At 40.3% G+C, this 6,529-nt stretch overlaps 1 protein-coding gene across 1 annotated transcript in view; it reads left to right on the top strand.

Moving 5' to 3' along the window:
- The window catches only part of phf14 (PHD finger protein 14), a 128,275-nt gene that overhangs the window by 108,386 nt on the left and 13,360 nt on the right, over positions 1–6,529 (top strand). The window lies entirely within an intron of this gene.

Below are 6,529 nucleotides of genomic sequence, written 5' to 3'. Positions count from 1 at the left end.
GTTCTTGACGCTAACAATGTTGATACGTAGAAAACCACGTCGGGTGCTAGAGCATGTTGTGTTCACTGTAATACTGCAGTTCAGACAGTAAAATGTTCCGTTCAAACAAGACGTGTCTTGTTCCTCACTAGAAGCTCCACTTCACAACAGTCACGTTTGATCTGTAACGAGACGCTCACGCGTGTGTGTGTGTGTGTGTGTGTGTGTGTGTGTGTGTGTGTGTGTGTGTGTTTGTGAGACAAGAGTGAAGGACGGTGACGGAGGCCACACGAACACAGCTGTTCACTGCTTGCTGCCTGGTTCTTGTGTTAAAAATGTCGCTTAATAATAAATAAATAAAAAACTGCGATAATAACGCGTTAACTTGCCCAGCACTAATATAAATGTAAAATAGTTTATAGTTAAAGGAATAGTTCAACATTTTGGAACGTATGCTCATTTGCTTTTTGTATGACAGTAAGACAAAGCTATCAGTTCCATGTTTGTGCATCAAATACAGTAGAGTCAGGACAGGGTTAGCCTAGCTTAGCTTAAACATCTGTAGTTTTAGGTTTTAGATGTTTTCTTTGTGCGACGCCTGGTACGTCTTCCTTGGTATCGGTCATGCCTCACTAAAATGGAAATACCTTTCTTGGAGACAGAGAGAGAGAAAAAAGGGACATTAAAGAATGCCCTTTGTAATAAATGAAACGGGAATTGCAAATATGCGCAGTCATGAAATTTAATTGTGCTCTCTGGTGACTGGTTTGTGGGTGCTGAGGAGCGGGGGTGCAGGAGGAGCGCTGGGGGCAGAAGTGGTTAAATGTAGAGCGTAACGCACTGCCTGAACAGGCTAATGAAGCCGCTGTTTATGACCCACTGCAATTGTGTCATCTCTTGAATGGCAACAAGATGCCAGTGCACAAACAGAGAGGCACTCAAACACAGATACATGGAGCTGCTCACACACAGACACACACACACATAATGTGGTGTTGTCTTCGGTAAAATGTATTAATATGTTAATGGTTTTTTGGGGGCTGAGAAGAGGCCACATACCTACAGTACAATGCAACATTCTAACAGTATACAACCTTAGAGTTAGTTGGAACGACTTTATAATGTCAATGAAAAGAGACCCAAAAATCCAAGCAATATGAAAAATACAATGTAAATACAATGAGCCATAAAGCAATTGTTTGCCATTATAGCTGATAAAACTAGGGAACAGACTTATGTACGGAACATGGCCAATAATAAAAATAAAAATAAGACATTGTTATGGAGCCAAATCCAGGTCAATAGTTTTGATCATTTGAAAAAAAGAATTTGAACCTGAAAGTTGAAGTTGTGGTCTTGAACATTGAAAAGTACAGCAATGTATTCAAAATAAAAATAAGTGAATGAAAAGTTGTTTGGGGTTGAATACAATTTTGATTCAGTTCTGGAATTTTTTGAATACATTTTTTTTTTCATTTTTTACTTTCATATATATTTTGATATTTGAGGTCTTATATTTTTCACTTTCAGATTTTGTATTTTCAAATTAAAATCTTTTTTTTACAGTTTCAAATCTTTTTTTCAGTTCAGACTTTTGACCCTGATCTAGCGTGGGGGGCGTGGCATCAACTGAGAGTGGCGTGTCATCATGAGTGACAGCATAACAAAGAAGGCTGAGGACCTTCCTCAACCACGTTGCCTTCAGGTAACGTAGGCACCGCGGGAATTATGATTCAACACTTTCACCATATTCACGTGAATACAGTGGGGGGAAAAAACTCCTTTGTCCATGTTCCAAGACGGGTCGTGTGGGTTGAGGACATCGCCGCAGACCCCTGACGCCTTTTACTTGAGCCGATTCCCGCCCTGGCGACGCGGTTGGGGCGCACTGAGGACAGTCCTCCCCGGTTGATAGCGATCACTTAGTCCACGGCCCCGGGGATAGCTGTAAAGCACGCGGCCGGAGCCGCGAGCCTTTCCAAGTCGACCTAGAGCTGGTCGCGGCTCTAGGTCGAATATGCGCCCGGCGGGGCGGGGATCAGCTCAAGTAAAAGGCGTCAGGGGTCTGCGGCGATGTCGGCAACCCACCCGACCCGTCTTGAAACACGGACCAAGGAGTCTAACGCACGCGCGAATCAGAGGGTGAAGCAAACCCCGTGGCGCAATGAAAGTGAGGGCCAGCGCACCGGGTGAGGTGGGATCCCGGGCCCCGCAGGGTCGGGCGCACCACTGGCCCGTCTAGAGGTGGAGCGTGAGTTCGTGCGATAGGACCCGAAAGATGGTGAACTATGCCTGGGCAGGGCGAAGCCAGAGGAAACTCTGGTGGAGGCCCGTAGCGGTCCTCACGTGCAAATCGATCGTCCGACCTGGGTATAGGGGCGATAGACTAATCGAACCAGTAGCTGGTTCCTTCCGACGTTTCCCTCAGGATAGCTGGGTTCAGTGTTTTTCCCCACTGCATTCACATGAATATGGTGTATAGCAGTCTATTTTATAATTTAATATTTTTTCTTAAATACACTACATGTATTATAATTTATAAAAATATTTTTCCCATTATCTTATTTTCTCATTGCACAGCTACTGTCTTCCTCAGATGCTCTGCTTCCAGTGCAGCTTGTTTTAAGTAGAGCTTTTATCCAATCAGATTTCACCTCTGTCTCTCTCTGTAAGAAGACAGGCCCGAGGCCTGCAGAGTCTCACCTGCAGCCAGTACAGATTACAGTAAATGGGGACGATATTGTTGATTGTCATAGTGTTCAACCAATCAGATCTTTAGTTTGACATGTTGGGCGTATTCTTTGACTATCAGAGCCTGCGCGCCGGCCTATAATGACGTCAGCATTACACACATCATTAGTGAATCACATCACGTGATGCAGCTCAGCCAATCAAAATGCATTCTGAGTGACTGAGATGCACCATGATAGAGGAACCTGAGCCGAGGAAAGACATTGCAGAGCAGTACATTCAAAGCTGAAGTTGTGAAAGTAAAATCCTATGTTAATCTCTTTGGGTTGTGACTTGTCATTAAGGAATGACTGTGGATCCCACAGCCAGACCAGCTGAGAACATTATATTTTCTTGAATTTAGGCTTTTGCATTTTCTAAATGCTCTAGCATTATTCAGACGACTCGTACCGAACGGTTTAATGTGAAGATGTACATAGTTACAGCCTTAAAAATCAATAACAGCTGTGACGCCACAATGTGGTTATAAGGTGGTATTTCAGCTGCAGGACAGCAGTGAAGGCCCAGGTATAAAATGCACGGCCCGCCACTGGTCTTTAGAAAGTGTTGAATCATAATTCTCACGGTGCCTACGTTACCTGAAGGCAACGTGGTTGACAGCCTTCTTTGTTATGCTGTCACTCATGATTACACGCCCCTTTCAGTTGATGCCACGCCCCCCACACCAGATCAGGGTCAAAATTCTGAACTGAATAAAATCTGAAAGTGACGAAAGTCGAAAAAAAGATTTAAAACTGTAAATTAATTAATTCATTTTAATCTGAAAATATAAAATCTGAAAGTGAAAAATGAAAAAGAAAATATATTCAAAAAAATTACAGAACTGAATCAAAATTATATTCAACCCAAAAAAACTTTAAGGTTAAATTTTTTTTTCAAATGATCAAAACTATTGACCTGGATTTGACTCCTTACATTGTGAAATAAACTACGGAAGCATGTTCATTAACTCATGTTAATTGGCATGATTTGAGAGGTATTTATAATAATGTAAAAACAAATTGACAAAGTATTCCCCCAGTTACAGATGTAATTAGAAGGATTGGTGGTTTTCAAACACGACTTGAATGCATTATTGTATATAGCTCTTAAACTGTACATAATGACAACATGGACAGTAGATCAGTCTGTTAATACTTGGCGTTTTGAAATATGAATCCAGTTTGTACTGTTTATACGACTGAGATTGTTTGGTATGGAGCTTTAAGAAGAAATTGAAACATGATTAGTAAATCAATCAGGCAATAATCTATCAATAGTTTTACAGTTTTACTCTTAGTAATTGCTGTTATCAAACGTTATAGCACCCATCTGAAGAAGAAAATTTAGCAGCATAAACTGTAGGAGAGTCCCAAAAGTGTGTTTGATAATCATGTAATCAGAAATATCTCAATAAATATATAAACAAAAAATGTAAACATTGCTACAGTGAATAAAAAGTCCAATAAAAATAAAATAAGAAAATAACTTTTTGTAATAAAGAGTTGAGTTATAATAATTTATCACATTACTTTAGAATATTTTGCTTAATATACGTTTTATTATTTTATTTCCTAATCATTTTTTACAATTTGGAATTCCGTATTTCTGTATTTTTTGAAAAACATGAGATGCCCTCAAAGAATACCCCCAAAAAGTACTTATTATTGTAACATGGAGCTGACATGACTAAGGGAACCTTGATTCCAGATTATTTCTGTCAGATTACTGTTTCACAGGCCAAGAAAGAACTTTGACGCTGTGCCCTGTTATTGTTAGTTAATTACTACTTGAGTGTGTACCAGTCGTTGTTGTTGAGGTTATTTTTTGACAATGATCTTTTAAACCCATCTTAATCTTTTTTGAGCATTTCAAATAATATGTCATTAAAGAGACTTTTTAAACAACTAGCGTTTAATTAGTTTTGCAACATGACAAATGTTAAATCCAACTCTGATTTGATTATTTTAGACAAAGGTTACTCTTTTTTGTTTGAATTTATTAAAAGCCTGACGGTTGTGCTTTGCCTTTGCTTTATGACACACTCATAAATAAATACGATGTAGGCAGAAAACAAAAATGTAAAAAAAAATGTAATCCACGTTTATGAGCTTGATTGCATAGAGTTTGTGGTGCACATATCTGCGTTTGTGTTATTGTTGATGGTGCGAGCAGCGGGGGATGTGAGGCAGTGTGAACGCTGGACTGCTCTTCATCGCCCCTACGGCTGAGTCTGAGCGGTCCTCCTCCTCTCCCCGCATCACATGACAGAGACGACGCTCTGCTCCTGCCCTTTAAAACGCCACCCCCGACTCCAATGAAAAATGTGGCATTTCATTATCATATATGTATATGTTATTGCCAGAGGGCCTGCCAGTCTATGGAAAGCGAGCGGTGAAACCCCCCCCCCCCCTTCTCCTCTCCCTCGTTTCCCCAGAGGGAATGGATGGAGATATCCCACAATGCCAGAGCCCATCAGCTCCTGCAGGTCCATCGGAGGGGGAGGGGGGGCTTCTGCCTCTTCACTTCACACAAAGCAAATGTCTAGAGCAGGGGCCGCTGATGCAAAATGTAGCTCCGTACCTCAAACTCTGTAGTCCACCGTTCCCTCTGTCCCTTTTCTCTGGATCAGTGGAGGAGCAGTGCTTTAAAACGGGCCGCAAATCTTCAAACCGCAGATAATATTAGGTATGCAACGATAGATGTAGCTATGTTATTGTCTAAAAACAGGATTTTTGATGTGTCACTGATGTAATGGATATGATGCAGTTTGACACTTCACAAGGAGGGATTGTAAACCAACACCTTATTGTTCATCATTTTAGTATTAACCGTATTATCAATCCTGTAATTACAGAGTATTTTTAGTTTGTCAAAACTGCTCCAAACAATGTGTAGATCCATCAAGTGAAAGGAAAATGTAAATGTAAAGAGGAGATGCTTCATAAATGCACATTGATTTAACAACATATTTCACCATAAGAATTAGACATTTATACATATTTTCGTAAGTAGAAAATTCTGTCTTTATTCCCTATATATTTTCATAGATTTATAAACTTGCTATTTTGCCATTAAAATTAATTTTAACGATTTTAGCATAAGGCTTAACATGTGAACATTTTTTATAAAGCAATATTTTTATCTTGATAATGAATCAAATGACTGTGTGTAATGTGAAAGGGGCGCTCATCCTGACAAACCCAGCTTATAGCTCTGCACTTCCTTTCTGCACTGCAGGACCTCTGAGCATCTTTTCAGATTTTTACATCTTTTGTTTTTTAAGCATGCAGTATTTACTGTAGTGTTTAGTCTCACAGCTCTCATCACCTTTGTGTCCATCGGCAGCAGGCCACAGCAAAAGATTTCTAATAAACCCACTGTACATTACCTACACAACAGCTGGTGAACATGGTGGAGCATTTAACAGCTAAAGAGACGGCTATTTTTCTCAGGAGTCTCCAGTTGGTGGAGACCCAAACAGAGCTAAAATAGAAAGAAAATTGGACTGTATCAGGGGTGGGCAGTTATTTTCCATGGGGGGCCACATCAGAAATTGATGGTGCTGTCGTGGGCCATCAAAAACTGTAAGTCAAAGTGTAGTAAGAAGTGCATAGCACAGTCAGGAGTGTGCTGTAAAGGGCTATGCTAATAATAGCATAGTCAGAAGTGTGCTGTATAGGGCTATGCTAATAATAGCATAGTCAAAAGTGTGCTGTAGGGGCTATGCTAATAATAGCATAGTCAGAAGTGTGCTGTATAGGGCTATGCTAATAATAGCAGAGACAGAAGTGTGCTGTATAGGGCTATGCTAATAATA

Source organism: Anarrhichthys ocellatus, unplaced genomic scaffold (assembly GCF_004355925.1).
Source record: "Anarrhichthys ocellatus isolate YVR2014 unplaced genomic scaffold, GSC_Weel_1.0 scaffold96, whole genome shotgun sequence".
In the NCBI taxonomy this organism is placed as follows: Eukaryota; Metazoa; Chordata; class Actinopteri; order Perciformes; family Anarhichadidae; genus Anarrhichthys; species Anarrhichthys ocellatus.
Note: the sequence above shows the minus strand (reverse complement) of the source record. Positions and strands in the feature narration are given on the sequence as shown.